At 46.1% G+C, this 20,400-nt stretch overlaps 2 long non-coding RNA genes across 2 annotated transcripts; one reads left to right on the top strand and one right to left on the bottom strand.

Moving 5' to 3' along the window:
* Window positions 1–8,918: 8,918 nt before the first annotated feature.
* LOC115351258 lies at window positions 8,919–16,080 on the bottom strand. Its single transcript, XR_003926750.2, has 2 exons — window positions 15,077–16,080; window positions 8,919–13,824 (listed from the first exon to the last, which is right to left on the bottom strand). It is a non-coding gene; the product is annotated as an uncharacterized LOC115351258 (long non-coding RNA).
* LOC115351259 lies at window positions 15,188–19,461 on the top strand. Its single transcript, XR_003926751.1, has 3 exons — window positions 15,188–15,280; window positions 17,519–17,978; window positions 18,146–19,461. It is a non-coding gene; the product is annotated as an uncharacterized LOC115351259 (long non-coding RNA).
* The last annotated feature ends 939 nt before the right edge of the window (window positions 19,462–20,400 follow it).

Below are 20,400 nucleotides of genomic sequence, written 5' to 3'. Positions count from 1 at the left end.
GCCTGCCTCATCCGAGGAGAGACACCAACGCGCCATATCCCATGAAGCTGTCAGGTTTGGGTGGATCTCCAGCCCGGATTTGTTTAAAGTTAGGAAAGCCTTGCAGAAAACGGGTTGTTGGCACAGCACTTTTCCTCTGGCAGTCTGGTGCTGTGGGCACTTATCTGTGAAGAAATTACTTAGTCACCATCTTTTTTCTCACATTTTGTTCAGTTAGAATTTCTGAGTGCAAATTTTGATTCCCATCAACTTGGCTCTGAATTTGAAGCTTTGGCTTGGAGGTTTAAAGTTCTGGATCCACAATCAATGGAAATGTCCTGAACCAGTCCCTTCCTCTTTTGATGGCTGTACAAGAGAGGTCAACAATAGGAATTTGTTACAAAATTAGTTTGTTTATTTATTACAAAGGTCCTTTCAGAAGACTTTGTGAAGATGGCACTATTGCATACGGCTTGGCTCAAAGTTTAAGATCCCACAAAGACATGCCAATTAATCTCAGCAGAGCAACTGGTAGGCATGAGTGCCCATAAATATGACGCTGTAGGAAAGATTTAAAACTCCAAAGACCGATCAATTTAATAAGCTTTAAGGGCTATACCTAAAGTGCCAGCTGCCAATCTGCGGCCGCTGCAGCCCGCATTAGATGCTAACATGCTTGTACTTGACTGCTCAGCATTACAATTGCAAATGGCCTATTCTGCTGTTTCACAACATTAGCCTAGCAACAAATGAGCAGGAAAAAACATTTACTCTGTAGCACATTTGAAAAGGCATTTCATATGCATTTAACAAACTGCCCAGTGCAAAACCTACATGCAAGAGCTACCTGCTGGGTGGGAGCTCCTCTGAAACCGCACAGGATCAGTGTTGGCCAAAAAATGGCAGAAGTTAGAATGAACCCTTCTGTTTGCTCCCTGGAGTCCTCTCTTCACTGGGAGACTTGTCTTTGTAGATAGGCAGGATGGATGGATGGATGGATGGATGGATGGAAGGAAGGAAGGAAGAAAGGAAGGAAAACTCATGTGAAAAGCCAGGTTTCAGCCTCTAAAGTTAAACTCTCATTTACACTAATCTTTCTTAGTGCAAGTGACACCTTGTTTAAGCAAAAAAAGCAAAAGGCAACCCCTCTTACAGTAAGTTTACTATTTAAACTGGGAGGAGATACTAATCTTTAAGACTCTGGGTTATCGCTAACAGAGGTAGCAATTAATTTTCTGGAAGACTGCATGATAATAAAGTGATAGGGGCCCAAATCAGTCCTGGCACTTGGTCATGCTGGACAATGTGCTGATGTTATTAAAAGGCCAATTGCCATCAGTTTGTGTTCCAGATGACAGCATAGTACAGCAGGAGCAAGCAACCGCCGGGAGAAAGTGAGGAGCAATCAGGGGATCATAACAGTAGGACAAATACATTCTTGCACAGCTAGTGCTAGCTACAGCCCCCACCTAAGTAATCGTTCAGCTGTAATATCAACTCTGATTAAGAGGTTTACAAAATCTTTACTGACAAGCAAGGAATTTCATCTTCACCTACTGATAGCCACCTTGCACCTTTCTCTGAAATATTTAGCAGGCAGCATTGCAGGGGTCAGCTTCAATAAGATAAGATAATTCAGATATTCCTAAATTAAAATCCAAAATAAAATAGAATATTTCCTCTTGACCTCCACCCGGCAGATAAAATGAGGACAATAAAATAAATGAAATTCACTCCAGCTCTCAAAACACTTATCTCCCCAAAGCTCTGCGCAAGTGATGGGGGGGGGAGACAGGTAGTCTAACAGGGATAATAAACCAGCCCAGCTTCTGTGGGCGTGAAGTCAGGGCTTTTCTCTGGGCTACCCCTTGTGGGAGAGTCAACGGAGGCCTGGATGCAGAAGGACCCAGAAGCGCAGGCGGTGTGGTGTATCCCCAGCCGCTGATGAGGTCTTCTGAAGCGTTGTGCTCCTGAGCCAAAACTCACAGTTGGACAGCGGGAATGCCACCACCACAGCTCCTTCTCCGCCACCTCCAAGCTCATCACCCCAGGGCTCTCGGGAGTCCGAGGCAGAGCAGGTTGCTGACCCCGCCGTGCATTCCCAGTGCCTTACTGGGATCTGTGGGACATCCTGGCTTGACGCAAGCGGCAAGGCCGTAGCGCGGTGTTGGCAGGACTGAGAGGCTGATGACACAAAGCAGACATGGCTCTGCCACAGACCTGTTTATTAATAAAGGCTAAACCCACGTTCTCAGGGGGATGGCTCACAGAGGAGGCACAACCCCACATTTTCCCTCTCGGCTTCCTGGACTTCAAGCGTTTCCATCAGCAATGGGATATAGAAGTCAAATCTTCATGAAAGACCTGATTTGGTTTCTCTGGGGGAAAAGGAAGACTCTTATCATTGGTTTCAATGGGAACTGTTTCGGTCTCCGGTGAAGAAAGGATCCTTCCCCGCTGTCAATTGTTAGCTAATTCCTATTATTTATTTGTACCAGCATAGTTATTAAGCAGTACCATTACTGAGGTAGCACTATGAATATCAAAGATGTTTTCCAGTTTAAAGATCCCTCTGGGGCAGAATATACTTTCTAAATGCTGTAGCCTCTGCGGGTACGTATGGAGGTCCCTGTGTTGGCCAGAGCCACATCCTTTCAGGACAACTGGCCTTCTGAGAAGGAAGAGATAGTTCAGACCTTTCATTGGGCTGTATTGGGTGGACGTTCCTCCTATAGAGAGTCTCACAAGTCCTGGCTGCACGACATTGGGATCTGCAGCCTCCGGCTGACACCGAACATTGCAGATGGCTTTTCCCTTCTGTGCTTGAATGGTCCTGGGTAGGTCTGTGCTGCTCATGGCAACATCCTCCAGAGGAGATATCGAGCTTGGCTGTTAACCATTTGTGATCATTTATGGTGCCAGCATACATGTTTTGATTAACAGAATTAACTCCATGCTCTGGCCAAGCTCTAACTTGAATAATTATGAAATTTCTCTCTGAGACTTGAATTCAGTTAGGTGCTCGAAGGAAGGGACTCTTCGTCATGAGCATGTGGGATCCCATCTCATGGCTGTTCATGGATACCTCCCCACCATGAATGACAATAGGCTTTCTTTCAGAGGAAAAATCTATGTGGGGAAGGTAAGGAAAGAGCTGTATTTTAGCCCTAAGGTAGCAATGAGTCCTTATGTCTGTGTCCATGATGTATCGCACAGCACTTTCTGAGTCACTTGCTCACTCAATAAAAGCAGGACTAGCTCATAGTCCAGGAGCTACCAGCGTGTAGGTGAGAGGACAACCTGAGGACCAAGTGTGATATCTCCCCAGGAACACCAGCAGGTTCGCTCCAGTGACTGCCCCAGGGATGGATGGTCAAGTAGGGACAAAGAGCAGAGGCCTGGGAGCGCTCGACACAGCGTTAGAGATGCAACCTTAATCTCCCTAACTTAATACACTGGGTAGGGTACTTCAATGCATTTTATTTGATTAATATTTGTGAAGGGCTTTGAATAAAGGCACAGCAAGGGTATGAGACATGCAGCACTGAGGTTGGTTATTGTCCCAGTTATCTGTTACTTGTACCTTGAGTTTTGAATTTGTTGCCATGCCACAAAATCCTCAGGCATGTCGTTGAGCAGGACACATCAACGAAGTGCAGAAAAGCTGAGCCGCCCCAGATTTTTTTGAACTTCTTTCCAATGAATGAAAAAAAAACGGATGAACAATATCTCCGCCACTGCCGCTAAGGGCTTGACCTGTGCAAATCCCACATCACCACAGCAACACAAGCTGCATTTCTCCCTTTCCCCATCCCCAGGTTTCCAGGCTGGGAGTTAAAGTCCTTCAGAGCCCACCTCATCTTGCTCGCAAGCACAGATGAGCCCCACGGTTTCTGATTCGGGGTCTGACTCATTGCATTGACGTTAGTGCCGCGCCAGCCAGCGATGCTACCCTGCCAGAACAGCACTTTGCACCCACTTTGCAATCGCTTTGAGCAGATATAAATAAGGACACCAGGTAGGAGATGGGCCAGGTCGGCAACGTGCAGAGACACTTCTCTTTTATTGCGTGATATTTCCAGTCTTCTCATAAACAGGCGGCTCTTGTTTGCTTCCCAAGGAAGATATATCCTACAAGAGGCTGTTATATAGCATGATGAATAACTTCTGATTGTCAGGTTTTCCCCCTTAATTGACTGGCAGAGAAAAAAAAACATCAGCAACAATAACAGCTCCATGCTGTCTTTCACTTGAACTTTCCCAAGCACTTTGCAATCCTGAGTGAAGTAAGCTTCGCAGCCTCTTCTGAGGCAGGTGGGAGGATAGGAGGGAATGTGGAGGTGAAAAATTTCCTGAGATTACCCAACAAATCAAGACGTAGTGTCATCTCTCTCAACTCATTGGTCAAGCCTCTAGCCATCAGGATGGCATCCAGCATGGAAATCAGGGTTGCGTTTGCTCGGCTCTGGGGTAGACTGAGGAAGGTCATCCTGATGCTGAAGACCACCTTGATGCTGAGGGTTTTTTCCCTGCTTTTTGCCCTAATGCTTAAACTGTCCCTACTGCAATTCAGTGCTTTGCTTCCTATTCATAATTTCCTGGCCTGTGGAAAGGAGGCACTGACCTGTGTCTGTCCGTCTCATCTCCTCTGCATCTTTCTTAAAAGCAAGGTCCTTCTCAAGAAGCAGCACTTGCTTGCAGGATATCCTAAAAAGACATATTTTTCCCCAGAAGCTACTGCAGCATGCGCAAGCTGGAGACTGTGTCTCCAGGATACCACATGGCTTTGGAAAACCCAGCTGGGCATTACCCCACGTTGGGACCGCGGTCTGTTGGGGTGAAGGTGTTGGGTTCACCGGGTGGCTGCCCCACCACGGCACAGGGCATCAGCAGCCCGCTGCTCACAGCATGCCACGGCTCAACGTGCCGAAAGTGGAGGGCGAGCTGCTGCCTCCCTCTGGGAGAGCCGTCAAAACATCTGTGATATTTGGGACTGTTCCAGGACGAGGGAATCAGAAGTGGATCCTGGAAATCTGCCTATTATCCTAATGAGGATGTTTCCGTATCGTGGCAGACCATTCGCGCACGAGACGGGGAGGCTGGCGCAGGGGAAAGGTTGGTCCAAGTGACCTTCTGCTTTCCCAAAGGGTGGTCCAGCACAAGGGCATTTCTGTCCTCCCCATAAGGGATCGGTTACTGGTTTGTGTTGTGTGTTATTGCCTGTGTAACTTCAGTTCCCAGGAGGATTTTCCCATTAACAAAAAAAAAAAAAAAGCTTTGCACGGGCTTTTAAGCAAACAAAATGTGGAACATGTGTGCACACAAGATTTCACACCCACGCACAATTTCCCTTCTAACGTCGCAAATGGCTCGTGCGCGAGGACCTGGCGTAGTGCAACAGATCAGCATTGCAGGCAGGGAGAGGTGGGGAAAATGGGGGGGAAACCAGAGAAAAGATGGGCAAATTTCAGTTACTATTTCATCTTAGAGAAGTCATGTAAGTTTTTAGCAAAAAAAACCCAGCCCTGCTTTATCTGATGTTTGATTGAGTTGAAAACCCATTGGCATTCCCTTCCTGCACACTGCCACGAGGGTACTGTAAAGCAAATAAGAATTTGAAATAATAATAACAGATCTGGGGTGGCAAGTGATTTTATTTAGCATTTATTGCCATCAGTCATTCTAGGTTTTTAAACCCCTTTTGGACTCCCAAGTGGGTAGGGAGAACTTGGGGTTTCAATCACAGCCTGGCTTGTAAGGCAACAGCCTGAGAAAGCTTCTGGATCACGTTTAAAAGCTACCAAAGACTTTATGAATGCCAGCAGGGAAGAAAAATCCTGCTAGTCCCAAGATTTTGGGAGAAAAACAAAAAAATATATAAATGAAAACCACAGTTTCTCTGTGCACATCCAACAGTGGGCCATTTGCAACCTTTTCTGAATCCTAAAACTATTCCAGTGGACCCTTTTTGTGTTTTCACTGGTGAAGCTGGCCACACAACAGAGATGACTTTGCTCATCTATTCACCATTGGTAGCCCCAGCAGAAATAATTCACAGACCTACGGGATGCACATCCCACAACTCACAACAGCTGCTCTAGAAGCAAAACTACACACACACAACCCACATATGCCTCTCCTTCGTTCACTGCACCTGCACCTAAAAATCTGGCAGACTGACCAAGCATGGTAATGGTTTATACCCACAGCCTTTTTCGTCAGTGAAGATTTTCCACCAAATTATACATAGAATTTGGGGAAAATTATTGTAATGCAAACCCACTTGCAGAGAACCATCGAAAACAAAGTCCTGGCCAGGACTCAGAAATCATGCGAGCAGGTTAAGAGCGTGCAACATTAATCCTGATATAAGCACCGACGTGGTGTCAGACTGAAGCGGGATGTGTTGTCTATAGGCCGGTCCGTTCGGTGGCCACGTGGACACCATGGACTGCCTTAGCAGGGGACCGTTAACACGCGCACACACACACACACACACACCCCCAACACTGAATTTCACGGCACCGCCTTGAGTCACTGTCAAAAGGTTGCGGCATCACTCCTTATCTTCTCAAAGCCGATTTCTACTACATTCATCGAGTGTCCGAGTGCCTCCTCCCCACCGCATCGGAAACAAATGTGAAACACGTGCTCTGCTTCATTAAAAATTATGCTAATAGGAGACATCATTTAAATTGCTAATAGGGTCGGCTGTTTCTAGTAAGACATGACAAACTGTCTGGAAGGAATTTTTGCATTTTTAAAGATCCCCTTTATTCCCAAAGGGAAGCGAGTTGTTTCAGAGGGGAAAATATATATATGTATTTATATATACACACGCGCGCGCACACACAAACACACATACACATATACAAATACATTTTTTTTTCTCCCTAAAATGCAAGTGCTACGACACAGCTTTTCTTTTATGGGTGAGACCCGGTGCACCAGGTTGAATCTGCTTTTGCCACGGCAGCTTTGAACTTGGGAAAGGGGCGTTTTGGCGATGCTGGAGGCAGGAGCCTGGGTAGGAGCTGCCGGGAGGGTGTCGCTTCATCACCCCGACCACCTCCCCACACTCCGCACGCACTAACTACTGCCGGCAGATTAGCAGCTGCTCGTTGCGAGGAATGCTGATTAGCAGCAGGCAGGGGATAGAAAAGCCACAGGGAGGGATAAAAGATGAAGCCAGAAGAGGAACCGGGAGATTTGGTCTTCTGCTCCCTCCTGGGATCGGATCGTCTTAGAATAAGTTATTTTTGTAACAGATTGGAGCAAACCCTACAGCAGAGGGGAAGCCTCGCTATATCCGCTGGGTCTTAAATAGGCGGGACGCTTGGCTGTCCCGTGGTTGGGCATGGTTTTCAGGTGCTTGCATCCCACCACGAGAGATGTTTGCTCCACTCAGCAGTCATTAGAGGGAAAACATGACCCCTGGGAGCGCTCAGGAAAGCCATCCCAAAGTGGTGGTACCTCTGGGTCGTGCCCGTGGGAGGGGGGACAGATGGCAGCACGGCCGCTGGGGACACCCCCCCATAACACCATCAATCTGCCAGAGGGAAAGGACTTCCAACGGGGAGCAAAAAAGGACAGAGAAGCATTCAGAGGTGAAGTCAGGAGATAATGTCAACTGAGGACTGCTGGCAGGAGCAGGCAGCTGCCAGGGGACCGCAGCTGAGTTTGTCCAAGGGATCTGGGCATCTCCACAAACTTCACAGCAGCCTTCCGGCCAGAGGCATCTCCACGTGGTGTTACAGTGCTGACATCAGTGACCAGAGAAAATATGTTATTTGCACCCGCAGAAGAATAATTTCTTTGTCAAAACCTGAATCAGCGCTTACCCCAAGCCCGGGTCAGGCTCCCCAGCAGCAGCTTACAAATAGTCACTGCTTAAATGATGCTGTTGGTTGTCACTTCGTCATTTCAGTGGTTATTAATAAATTTAAGCCATCATAGGGATAGCTGTGAATTCCTTTTTAATTTTAGATGGCTTTTTCTCAAAGGCATTTGCATTGAACATATCTGGTTCTGTGGCTGTTCCTTTTAATCCTTCAGTTTTATCTATTTTGACTCACCGCTACATAATAAAAGCAGGAACAGCCTAAATATGTGGGTTTTCCCTGTGCTTCAAACTCTCCATGCAGGTTTGGAAAATGCGCCTTAGCCCAGATAACTTCACTGTATGGTTGCTTGGGGTTTATATGTGTATTTCAACAGAAATGGTTGTAGATGGATGTATATTCACCATTGCTCTGAGCTGATCTAGGATGGGCTGGGAGCCTGGCTATGGACGAGCCAGCACAGACAGAGGAGGTGACCGTGTCCCCCTTCAACCAGGGCTGCCACGTCCCCTGGAGGTGATCTTATCTCAGGAGTACAGGCAAAGTGAAGATCATCCCCACGGACAGACACTAAATCGCTTTGTTTCTGCTCCAGTCTAATTTCTAACATCAGCTCCTATTCATCCTCTCAAACACTCTTTTCTTTCCCTCTCCCAGTCTTGGCAGAATATGTTTTTAGCAATATGACAACCACAGGGCTGAGGTTGTCTGTTATTTTATCTTACCTAAACCACTGCTTGGCATTTCCATCTTGGTATTTTCACCATTGCTCTTGATTTTGCCATATACCATCGTAACACACCAAGGTCCACAGACAAGAGCCACAAAACCAAATGTGTACATGTGCAGTGGAAAAAAAAAAAACAAACCCAAGGAAATCCAGCAGGCAATAAACTTGTGCTACACTTAGTAATGCAGGACATACTGGCTTATTCTGCCTCTGATGGAATATGATTACGTCCGGCGTACGATGGGCAGAAAAACTGCCCGACAACCAGGCAACCACTAAATTGAATTTCAAGATTCCAATTAGAACTTTCTCACAGCACAGCTTTAGAAAATACAGCTGAAGCCCATGGTAAAATAAATGCACAATAGCACTGGAAGATGGCTACTTTAATAACAGGCTGGTATGCCAGCACATGTAATGGTAAACTTAATGCTGCATTTTTCCTGGTAAAATAAACAGTGCCAGGGTCTGGCCTCTGGCCCCAGCATGGCTGGGGTGGTGTGGCCACATCCATTCGGCCAAACCCCCTTGTTGACCTAAACAAGGTGGTTGCACCCAGACAAACTATTAAGAACAATCTCTAACCCATGCTAATCTGAGTTTGGGGATTATTTCATAGAATCGTCAAATCACAGAGTGGTTTGGGTTGGATGGGACCTTTAAAGGTCATCTAGTCCAACCCCCTGCCATGAGCAGGGACATCTTCAGCTAGCTAAACCAGATTGCTCAGAGCCCCTTAGCTCAGTGCTACTTGTCCCAGGTCAGAACCATGCCAGGGTCATGCTGGCGATGACCGTTGGGCTCCAACATCCATTAAATTTACTATATTTCTGACAGACCCTACTGTGAAATGAACGCTGGTCCCCAAGGATGTGACATTCAGGTCTTACATCCAATTTGTAAGTAACTGCCCGAGGCAGAAGGCGATGGAGACGGAGGTCCCATACCCACGTGAGCCTGTGGGCGATGAAAGAGCGGAGTCGAGTGGCACTGAACTCAAATGGGTGGCTTTGTGGAGAAACACAAGCATTAACTTTTAGGTTGATCAGGCCTTTCCACTTGAAAGTGCACCAGGGCTCACCTGACTGTTACGGAAGGTGCTGAGAAAACCCTTGATACATGTTGAGAGGTTTTTAGTATATGTAAGTTATACATTAATGTTGGTACAGATAATATGATATGTACTTCAGTAAACAGGTGAAAGTACTTTACTTGCCATGTTTCAAGGGAATTTTGTGAAAAAAATTATTTATTTATAAGAAGAGGCTGTTCAGGAAGATCTTGTAGCCTGTGTTTCTCATGAGAGAAAAGTGAAGTGTCAGAGCCACCTTCCAGGTTCACAACAGGGGTATCATGAAGATGGAACATAGTGTTCAGACCTATAAAAAAGGTCAGTAAGATCCTCCATTTCACCCAGAGGTGGAATAAAGAAACACAATTGTTTCAGGTGGGGATGGTACTCAGTGTTTTATAATATTGAGCTCAAAAGGATTACCTCAACTTTAGATTTATTTCAGATGTTAGATTGTATCAGCACAAGTTTGTACCAAGAGTAGGTCCCAAAGGAGTGGCTCTATACTAAAAAAAAAAATCCAACTGCAGTCCTTTAAAAGGGTTTTTAAAGTCATTAAGAGATGCATACCTTCTCAGCTCTTTTTTTCTTCTTTTTTGCTATATCGATATTCGGGGATGCGTCTGAAGTATAACTGTACATAGAGGCTGCAGTGACATGAAAAGTGCATTGAAGAGATCTTTGAGTTGGAAAGACAGAAAGAAATCCCAGCTGCAGGCGATGGTGTGTGGAGTCAAGAACGGGACCTTCAGGACATAGACGGAAATCTCAAACCCTACCTCTATTCTGGTAGCTTTTACAGTGGCAGAACATGGGCTTGCTCAGCACAGCAGGACACGTGCCAATGCCAAAAGGCAGTTGGGATGTGTCCGCCTGGTTTTGGAGACTGATAATTTGGACATGGCACAACTCTGCCAGCGGGCTCACAGGTTTAGGCGCAAACTTATTAGTAAAGGGGTAGTCAAAAAGCCAGGATGCAGCTCATCTCTGCCGTGGAGCAGCTGTACTACATTATTCAGGTCACCTCCTCTTCCACTGTGCGGTCCACTTAGATTGCACCATTGTGTGGGTCCGGGGTGCCTCAGGATTATTTGGGAGGGGGAATGAAGCATTAGTACACGAAACTCTGATTTCAGGGGAGGCTCCTAGCCACATCGACTGCATTGCACCTCTTCAGTAGTAGTGGAAGAGGTCTGACATTGCGTGGCTACACTGATAAATCTGTAGGATAACATCTGAGATGTGGATGAGAAGTCACCTCTGTGGGGTTTTAAGCAAGACAGACATGGTGGAAAACATAATTTTGCTTTCTGAGTATGGGATAGCATTGGTGGATGCAAAGCAGAACTTGGCGAGGCCAACAAGGGACAGCAGCAGTGATCAAAACAAGTCCTCAGCGGTTTTCCATCGCTCTGCCTCCAAAACCAACCCGCAGCGTACCATGAGGGCTCGCCAGCTGCATCCACGTTCAGCCAACTTGTAGATGCGGCTCCTTGAGTGGTGAAGGGTTGCATGACATCTCATGTCCCTGGCCCAGAGTTGCCAAGAAGAAGCTTATCGGCTTTAACAGAACCGATAAGCGCCTCGGTGCAGCCGCGTGCAATCACCCACATGTCAGCAGCAATCGGAGGCTCTCGATCTGGCAAGGCTTCACCAGAGCCAGCAACCCCACCAGCCACCCAGGGCCACTCGCCACCTCTCTGGTTAAAACTCAGACTCGGGTAAAACAAGAAGCACCATCAGTCAGAGCTGTTTGCTTATGGGCCATGCAGTAATGCTTAAACTACATTTAAATTAAATTTAAATGAGAGTCAGTAAAACATGACTGTCCTTCAGCCTTCATCAAGCTCTTTTTAAATATTACAGACCCTCCCTAACTAATAGTCTGCAAGGAAAATTCAGCCACGGATGACAAGCGCTTGGGGAAATCACCCTCTGAAACGCAGCTGTGGAGGCTGACAGTGGTCCTCAACCCAACCCAGCAGCTGGAGACCCACACGCTGCAGAAACCCTTTTTTCCTTGCCATGAGCAGGGCCAGGATAGAGTGTATGGCTGTGATGTCCTCTGGGGAAGGGAGAAGTCCTCTGCTTCCAATATTGGATAGATTCAGGACATCCAGAAGTGGGAGTCAGCAGATCAGCAGCTTCCGAAAGCTGGTGCTCTCCTTCCCCCAAATTGACATTTTTTCAATGCATTCTTAGGAAGGATATCAATGTTCAGCTGTAGAGCTCTTTTCTTCAGGACATCCTTTAATCCCCAAAAGCAACAGAGCAGCTGAGGCTTTGAGGAGCAACAGATCCAGCACCCATCTCTGCAGAGCACCTCGTGGGTATGACTCTACTTCATCTTCACCTCCCACAGCCCATCATCGTTACGTGTTTACCTGAGGTTTGGGTACCTCGTCTTGTGACTCCTGACTGGATTCAAGAGGGAGGAGTGGGCTGGCAGAAAACAGTTTGAGTAAGTGACTTTTCATGAGATGTTAAAAATGTGTTAGGAGGAATATGAGCTGTTGTGACCGCTATCGAAGAGTAGTCTTTGCTTCTTGCGGTGACACTCAGCTCCTATTCAGAAGCACACTGGAGCTTAAATATTATATTAATGGGTCAACACAGGAATCTGAATGGAGTTAGCTGAAAAAATGAAAAATTTGGGTCTAGATGGAGGAATCCTGACATATCCTGTCTCTCTATAGACGACTGACTTAAGCTTTGTTTGGCTACGTTTATTTTCAGATCTTGTCAGAAATGGTCAAAGACATATTTCCAAAGACATTTGGAAAGGAAGCAAACAAAAAAATACATAATTTTATACCATTTTTTCAACCAGTATTCAAGGCTTTTTTTACAAAACAAAAAAGGGATTGGTTTTGGAGGTTTTTTCATATGCAGTTTCCCTTTCTCGTTTTCCCCAGTCTCTTCACTGAAGAATCAATTTTCACCAAAATAAATATTTTCCATGGAAACTTGCCTCAGGTCATTGATCTTATACATATATACATAATAAATGCAATTTTAGTGACAGCACTTCGGCCGACTCGGTCTTGCTCACAGTTTGCATGGCAAGGTGAGGTTCGAAATCGGATGTACATCTTAAACTATGGTAACTGCCCTCTGCAGAAATTTAGCAAGACACACGAGCATTTCTCCGTCACTCATGAAGATTACTCAGGATATTCGGATATGGCCTCAGCAGACCCGTAAAGCTGTCTTTGCTGCTGCGGGCAGGCTGCCTGGGAGGATGACACAGGGATGGCTCAGTGCACGAGAGATCATGGAATTACTAAAAGGAGCTAAAGAAGCAGCTCCCTTCGTGCTCGCAGCCCATCGGCTCAAGCACAGCGCGGCTGACTGATGTCTGCAGGAAGCCCTGGGTGTTTGCTCCATGCCCATAGCAGCTCTGCAGCCCGTGGTCAATACGGGGCTTTTCTAGGGTTTCCCCAAAGTACCAAGTGGCCTCATGGGCTTGTTCTGAGTTTTCTTTTAGGTGGCTAAACCAAAATGTCTCATGACCTAAGAAGCTGGTAGTTGCCAAAGGTCCTCCCATGGAAGGAAGCTTTCTTGTGCAGAAGACAGGCACGGCAGAAGTCAGCTCATCCCATCCTGTGGCAGGTAAGAAAAATTGCCCTCTGGAAGTGAATCCTTCTCTCCAGTGGAGACCTGAACTCCTAGTTTGAAGTAGAAGTCCAACTTCTAAAGGGCCCGAGAGCCAATTGCACATGTCAATAATAAATATATAATCTTTTGATCCCTATACACACTGTGTTTACTGCACACTATAAGCAGAAAACTGCAGCTTTCTGTCACAGATACAATTCTGTCCTACAAACAGGCTTTAGACTGACAGCACATGGCACACACAAAAAAGGAGGAACTATTCCATATAAATTGCCATTATATCTGCGTCCACACTGAGGTTCCTTGCAAATGTAATCATCTCATTTTCCATTGGAAACAGCTATATTGGGAAAACATCTAAGGGCAAACTAAGCAGAGGCCCAGAGATGTAATAGATAAATAAAAATGTTTTGCACTGTATTATCAGTGACACCCCAAATGTGCAGTCCGGTGCTGGAGCAGCTATCAATTACCTGCCAGAACAGCAAAAGGCAGAACTGTTAATGACAGCAGGTCATGGTATCCAACATTTTTTGGAGTGCTGTGGCCTCTCAGCAGTAAGAATGTGTCCCACGTACGTTCTCCTGGGAAAAGAAAGGTGAAGAGGTGTATGTGAAAGGCAACAACTTTTTATTTGATGCTATCACCAGTAACATCAGCGGTAGCAGCAGGAGCCAGTGCTGGCAGCAGCAGTACCTTGCTGTGTGCAGGGTCATGCACCACTTTGAAGTATTTTGCACACACAAATGCACGTGTCTCTGCTCAGGATCCCTATTTAGTGAATATAGATCAGTACCAACACCCAGTGCTACATAGCATTTATCCGTCAGTCATTAAAATTTGCTAATGTAAAGTACTTTGGTGCATGGTATCATTGCTGTTGTTGCTATTAGCAAAGACATTTCGAAGTATCCACTCACTCTTCTGCATGCCAAGAGGTAACCATTACCATGACAGTCATGTCACCAGTAAGGTCCCAGTCAAATGGACAAATGTATAGAGGATGCATTTAGATCAACAGAGAGAAATATTATTTTGAAAGGATCAGATGCTTCTGGTGCAGGTTGGGTGCAGACGGCTGCAGTCAGGCTGCCCTGACAGCCCTGGGGATGCTGGAGAGGGGTCTTCAGAGGCATGGGAGAGGAGCACTCTGCCCCCAACTTAGTGGGAAGGATGGCCAACTGAGCTGTTCTGTAAGTTCAAAATAGTGGGATTTCTGCTTATTGGCAACTATATTTCAAGTTACAAAGCCAGGAAACTCCAAAAAGTCCTTAACTTTGAAAGAGGCCATTGACTCTTGCCATGTGATTTCCAAGGGCACAAACCTCCATATTCCACAGGAAACAAACAATATTTGATAATGCCCAAAGTTACATAGCGTGGCCTCATGTTTGTATGGTGAAAGGTCTGATGAGGGATGATGGTGTAGACTATTAATAGCTCAGATCTAATCCAGCTTAAATCACTGAGGTCACCAAGACCATGATATTAAAGCACAGCCTATGCAGCAGGTAGGACACACTCACATTTTTTTACTCAAGTTCAGTGTCCGTGGCTAAAACATAACCGTGAAAGAATGTAGATTCACAGGTCTGAGATTATTCCACTATGGATACATCTATCTCATGAGGTTGGCTGGGAAGAAGACATTTTTCCACCCAGTTTATTAAGAGTATCATGTGGGAAACAAATAGATTAACAGATTCATTTTTGGGGAAGCAAAAGAATCAATCTGGGGCCACACTCAGATGACTATTTTTGGTGCCTGAATTTGCTGTCACACCCGTCAGGGCATTTGGGGATGAGAAAGCTAAGAGTAGTTGAGACAACATTCACCCCATGGCTACCAGACTGCAAAGGAGAAGAGAAGTGGCCTCAAATAATGTATTTTCGGTGCATACAGCTGTCCACGTTCTCAGCAGCCATCAGCCCCAGGAGCCCTGGACCATGTCAGTACTAGCGTAGGACATGGGCTGGTGTCCAAGGGCCCGTGGGACATCTCGTGGCGCAGCGCAGGGACCGTTCTTGTGGATGGAGAGGGTGAGTCCAGGCTGTCCTGGAGTGGAGGTGGAGAGGTCAACCCCAAGCGTGCGTGGCGTGTGGCACCGCTCGCCCTTAGAGCTAAGTGCACTCTCCTGGCTTCCGTTGTTGTTGCATCTCCTGCTAATCCTTCCTCTCGCATGCCTCGCGTAATCTCTTCAAGCCTTTGCCCCTGTTGGTTGGCCCCGTTTAATCCTATTACGGGGATTGCTGTTTTAAAAGTTTGGCTGAATGATGCTCCAAGCCCTGCCCAGTGTTTCACCTGTTTCTGAGGTTTGCAGAGGAAATCGCTGAGCCGTTGGCAGCTCCGGCAGCAGTTTATTCGGGGTGATGCACTGAAATACTATTTCCAAGCTAAAGCCTAAATCCCCTGGCTCTTCTTTAGCCCTTGCTCAACACAGCCACTCACGGGGCTTGTCCTTACAGACCTCTGCACCACTGGGGAAATAAGGGAAGTATTTGATACTGCACAGTCACTTTAAGGCTGTTTTACATTGCTGCTGGGATGGGAAAGAATTAAGTATAAATACGAATCAGGATCTCTGATCTCAAAACCCATCCTGACCTATCACTACGTTTCAGGTTAGATCTGTTCCCATTGCATCAGCTTTCCCCAAAATTGGAGGGGGCCTGGTTTCAGCTCAGTCACATCAGCTGCTCTGCGGGTTACATGGAGGTGAAAATGGGGTGACTTCTCATTTGAAAAGCACCCTCCAAATCTCTTGCCCTTTCCTACATGTTGTAGGGGATGAGTCATGAGACAGAAAGCCAGGAGACCTGTGCCCACATCTTCTGGCTTAGCTCCGAATTTGGGCACTTCACAGAGTGCTCCCACCCTCCCATTCGCTGTCTGAGCAGTTGGGGATATTTTATTTACATTTCAAATAATGCACGGGCACTTGTAAAGACCTGTGTAGGCACAAATCTCATCTAGGTGCAGCTTGTTTGGAGACACGAAGTAAAGCCTCCTCATTACCAGCCACTTTTCTTTCACATACTTAATTACGAATAATTCGCAGGCCCCTAAAATTTCAATTAAAAAAAAAATATATCTGTATTTGGAGACATTAGGATTTGTGTGAAAGGAACTGCTGTCATGTCCCACGCAAATTCCCTTCCAAAAAGCCACTGATTTCTCCCGGCTCTGCGTGCAACAGAAGTAGTGAAACATCAACTGCTTGAATTTCCCTGTGTGTTTTTCAGCTAACAACTGATTTCCAATGCAGAAATAAAACCCAAAATACTCACCAAATTTTCCTCCCACGTTGACTAATTTTCTGCTGACATTGCTTACTTTTTCAGATTAGTGATACTGAAAATAGTAAAACTTCTAATCACATAATCCAAATGAGACAGGTTTCGTCTCCTCTTGCTATAGATTTTCCTTCTGGTCTCTCATTAGAACCTGAATTTTAACTAGTTTGTTTGCTGGAAAATGATTTCCTGCTCTAAATCTTGATTTGATGCTTATTTGGGCTCACAATGGTGTTTTCTCATTATCCGAATCCTTCTTTGTGTAAATAAACTGACCTGTGGTTGAGAACTGCTGCCAGGAGAATTTCCTCCTAAAGCAACAGCGAAAGCATTTTTCAAGATAACCTAAACCAAAGCAAACTTAGGTAAATACACCTGATGCAATTGCAGCTGATCCTGCCCTGGCAGAGCCCATGCCTTTCCCAGGCATCCCATATTCGTATCTCAATGCTGTGTCCTCTCTCACCCCGTGAACCATCCAATATCCCATGCCCAGCCCTCGTTCTCCTCCCAGCTGCTGGAAAACTGAAACAAAGCTGGAAACCTTCTCCTTCTAGCGTGGACATCAGCTGCAAAGCTCTTCCAGCTGCCTCCAGGGCTCAGAGACATGAGATGTGCCCCCGTGCAGAGCCATGCAGCTTAAAAATAGGCTGAATATATTACTGGTCAAAACATGTTATAAATATTAAACTCTCCGTGCTGCCTGCTGACACATTCGACTCAGCTGAACCAGCACAACATAGCAGGGGAGTCTTCATTTGCAGGTCCGTGCTCCGTGGTGCCACAGCTCAGCTGCGGGATGGCAGGATCCCAGCCTAACTCTGAGATATTAACAGCACTCCCAGAGCTGATTTCTGATTTTCTTCTCCTATTTGTGGCATTCATCAGGTTTAGAAGAAAGGAAAGAGCAGGAGCACTCCATCCACTAATGAGCTCCTTCCCTCTCTAATCTCCTTTCTGCTTTCTTCTCTCCTGTCCCACCAGAGAATCCAGAAAAGCCAAATCTAAGAGGTCCGATGAGCATGAACCGCAAAAAGATGATGCCTCTTGCCATTAAACATGGCTCCATTAGCAGAAGTGCTGCACACAGAAAACAAGGACCTGGAGAGAAAACAGGGTCCAAATGCATCTCCCCATCCTGTTGGGATGGCACCACTTTTCCTTTCTGTGTCACTACAAATCATTTACAAAGTCACAGAAGAGCACTAATTTCAGGTGAATGAGGTTGTGTTAGCTCATTAGCATCAACAGTGGCAAACGCCGACTTTTCCTCTTTCTTCACGGCTCACATGATTGACTTTGGCATTCCTTCTTCCACAAGCACAACGCTGTTCATGGGCAGAGTCCTTCCTCGGTTGGACAGAGTTCCTTCTCTTGTTTTGACCCAGCACTGGCACTAGAACAAACTGCTTCATGTTAACAATATATTGCAGACATCCCCCAGGTATGCTATAAGGTACCATGCATGATTTCTGGTCATGGATCAGGGCCAAGGTAACCGGCATTTTGCAAGACAAAACCTAAGGAGCATTATGCTTCTGTTCAGAAAAATGAAAATATGAATAAGTCTAATTCTAACTCAGCTTGTGTCACAAACTTCTCTTTGCCTAGATACAGAAGGAAGAATAAGTTAGAGTTTCTTCTGCCTCGGGAAGCAGCACTGGTGATTGAATTCTGACAGACAAACTTGGCATATGGCCACTGAGGATGGAAGAGGCAGAAAGAGAACAGATTTTTCATTTCCAGATGACCTGAAGCAGAACATAAAGCCTTGTAGCTATAAGGGGGCTTCTCTGAATTCAGCTGACCTGGAACTGTGGGGGACAATCACCAGGAAACCCCATGATGTCTTTTTAGCATCATTTCAAACTCTGACATGATCAAGCTTCCCAGGCATAACGAATTCCCCTGGATCAGTGGAGCTGGGGGAGCTCCTCATCCACCATGAACCCAAAGCAAACCCAAAGAACTTGGCACATTGCCCCAACCAAACGTGCCCACCCCAGTGCAGAGCATGCACAGCCATGTTGCCATTCCTGCTGGACCAGCAGAAGAGAAGATGCCAGACCGTAACTTCATGACTCTATGTTTTCTTCTAGTTTAGAAATGCTTTTCCCATTTTGCATATTTTCAGTGTTTCCCCCATTGCCACCTTGCAATTTGTCTTTCGGTTATACAGCCTCCCCTGACACACTTCTCTTGGAGGGTGTGCACACTCATGGTCCAGCTTGCAATCCATGCCGTGGGCATGGCACCTCCTGGGGATGGAAATCCCAGCCAGGGAGCTGAAATACCAAAGGAGATTTTAACTGCATAAGTAGAGTGATATTTTTGAGCTTGTTGTCTGAATTTTACCATTTTATGTCATTCTTTGAAATGAAAAAATATTCTGACCACCAAGTAGAGGAGTCAGGTTTGCATTCAGACCCTCAAGCCTGAACTTGCAGGACCCCGGTGACAAGTCACCCCTCTCACATCCACACAGCAGCAACTCTGTAATACCTGCATGGGAACAGATCAGAACAAACCCAGCTTTGGCTGCATCTGCTAACAAGGAGGAAATTTTTTTTTTTTTCCCTCTCTTGCATCACACTCAAAAGCCTGGAGCAAAGGAGCATTTGCCTTGTCACAGAGTGCTCTGCACATGATGCTCCTCTTCGACCAGCTGCTCCCTTGCCATCACCACCCTCAGAAAGAAAGCTCCTAGGAAGGGATGACAAAAAGCTGTGACTTCAAAAGAAAATGCAAGACTTGCAAGAAAGCTCGCAGAGCCCACAGCCATGTCCTGCATCTCACGGTACTTCTGCCAGTGGGAAGAAGAAGGAGCCGCTGGCAAAAAAAAAAAAAAATATAGCAAAAGATGGGGGCAATAATGTAAACTTAAAGAGAGTAGATGCAGACTAGATACAAGGAAGACATTTTTTAAGGATGAGGGTGGTGAAACACTGGGACAAGTTTCCCAGAGAGGTGGTGGATGCCCCATCCCTGGAACCATTCAAGGTCAGGTTGGACAGGGCTCTGAGCAACCTGATCAGGTTGAAGATGTCCCTGCTCATGGCAGGGGGGTTGGACTAGATGACCTTTAAAGGTCCCTTCCACCCCAAACCATTCTATGATTCTATGAATGTACTCACTAAAATACGGAATATAATGTTTCCCATGAGCTAGTGACCAGGGTGAGAAAGGCGTTTCCATCTCCCTGCCCCATGCGGGCCCAGTGTCAGCACGGCTAAACCCCCTCCAACAAGGCTGTGGTCACACTGGATTCAGCCGTGGCTTACTTCTCCTTTAAGTCCTCTTACACTGCCAATATGGAGTAAAAACTCCTGACCATATCTGGCGTTAGGAAGAAGGATTTTAAAACCACCTTGACAGAAAATACTTATTTTTTAAAACCCAAACATTTCAAGGTCAGGAGGTGCTGAGAGACTCACCACCATCAAGTAACACCATAACCAGGAGCCTGAGATGCTTAAAAATTCACTTGTTTATGTGGCTGACCACCAAAGTCCAGTCTTATGGAGGAGCACAAAATGTGCCACCTACCTCTCCAGAGTGAGGCTTACATGGCATGCCGTTATATTTCTGCTCCTACGTGCTAGGATCCATGGTGGAGGCATAAATACCTTCATGGATTTGCATCTGGGCAGTGAGCACGGTGTGGTTGCAGCATGGGAGAGCAGCCCCAGCAAATCCAGCATCCCGTATGTGCCCAAATCCTTCGGGGCAAATAAAGCGTGAGGATAAAGTTAAACACCTGCTGCCCTGAAAAGGGGGGGATTTCGTGTTTGGTAAAGGGCTTTCTGGAATACTGTGGTGACACCGGAAAATGAGTCAAAAAAATCTGTGATTTGAAGACCGTAAGG

Source organism: Aquila chrysaetos, chromosome 15 (genome assembly GCF_900496995.4).
Source record: "Aquila chrysaetos chrysaetos chromosome 15, bAquChr1.4, whole genome shotgun sequence".
Taxonomy (NCBI): Eukaryota; Metazoa; Chordata; class Aves; order Accipitriformes; family Accipitridae; genus Aquila; species Aquila chrysaetos.
The sequence above is the reverse complement of the archived record's forward strand: the minus strand, read 5'-3'. Positions and strand labels throughout refer to the sequence as shown.